Source organism: Hyaena hyaena, unplaced genomic scaffold (genome assembly GCF_003009895.1).
Source record: "Hyaena hyaena isolate Hyena2069 unplaced genomic scaffold, ASM300989v1 scaffold_2713, whole genome shotgun sequence".
In the NCBI taxonomy this organism is placed as follows: domain Eukaryota; kingdom Metazoa; phylum Chordata; class Mammalia; order Carnivora; family Hyaenidae; genus Hyaena; species Hyaena hyaena.
This window is the reverse complement of record NW_024083351.1, coordinates 1-1119: the sequence shown is the minus strand read 5'-3', so window position 1 is coordinate 1119 and position 1119 is coordinate 1. Positions and strand designations below refer to the sequence as shown.

The 1119-nt window shown below is 66.2% G+C and overlaps 1 long non-coding RNA gene across 2 annotated transcripts in view; it reads left to right on the top strand.

Annotated features, from left to right (window-relative positions):
- The window catches only part of LOC120227665, a 6916-nt gene extending 6179 nt beyond the window's left edge, over positions 1 to 737 (top strand). For both annotated transcript variants that reach the window (XR_005527309.1, XR_005527308.1), the window contains exons 3-4: positions 245 to 313; positions 688 to 737. This is a non-coding gene — a long non-coding RNA (uncharacterized LOC120227665). The remainder of the gene's footprint in view (positions 1 to 244; positions 314 to 687) is intronic.
- The last annotated feature ends 382 nt before the right edge of the window (positions 738 to 1119 follow it).

Below are 1119 nucleotides of genomic sequence, written 5' to 3'. Positions count from 1 at the left end.
CCCCTCTTCCTCCTCCCCTCCTCCCTGTGTCCCTCTTCCCTCCTCCCCTCCTCCGTCCTCCCTCCTCCCCTCCTCCCCTCCTCCGTCCTCCCCTCCTCCCCTCTCTAGGCCTGGCTTGGGTCTTCAGGGGTGGGTGGTGCACACCTAATCCTTGTCTGGGGCGCCCCCTCTCTTGAAGACATGGCTCTTTGGTGGCAATGGCTACTTTTCATGAAGTGAGTCAATGGAACGTTTCCTCCCTCAGCCCTGATGGCAATGGCGATGGGGATCCCGTGACCCCGCAGGGGGTGCTGCAGGAAAGGACGCAGCGGAGGTGAGGGGCGGGGAGCGGGGCTCCCAGAGCTGAGTGGGTGGGGGGGCATTGCTAGACACCCCCTGGGGGGTTCCAGGACCCACGGGGGCAGCTCCGGCTCCTGCCTCCTGGTCTCTGCTCCTCCTTCCCATGGTGGGGTGTCTTCCCGAGGCTGTGGTCACCACCCGAGGGTGGACCTGTGCATCGAGCTCCCAGGCACGGCCACGTGTCCGGGGCTTCTGGGCCCTGCTCAGACCCCCGTCCACTGGCCTGGCCTCAGGGCCCCAGCTCCGCCGCACTCGGGAGCTTTCTCGCAGGGGCCATGGCATCGCTGGCCCGGGAGCGCTTCCCCCAGGACCCGCCCTGGGCTGAGTGCTGTCTGTTTCCCTCCCTAGTGAGAGGGACTGCCCCCCGGACACGTGCAGAGTGCCTGAAGTCCCCAGGTACGGGGGCCACCTCCTGGGGTATTTCTGCGCATCTTTCCAACACCGCAACAGGGGCCTCCCCTTCCCCTTCCTCATCCCTCCACCCAGTCCAGGGCCTGATTCCACGGTGGGGGGGAGGGGAATGGGGGCACAGGAGAGCAGGGGGAGATGTTAGATGGTGGGACTCACAGGGGGCTTCCACTGGACCCCTGTGGCTGCTCCGTGGCACCCCCAGGCCCGGCTTCCCCGCCCTCAGCTCAGCTGACACCTGGATGATGTGACGGGGGGTGGGGGCACAGCATGGGTGCCGGATGCGGTGGGTGGGCCTTCGTCGTTGTGAGGTAGACCCACGTTAGGACTTACAACACACACACGCACACACACACACACAGAGGAAGGGGA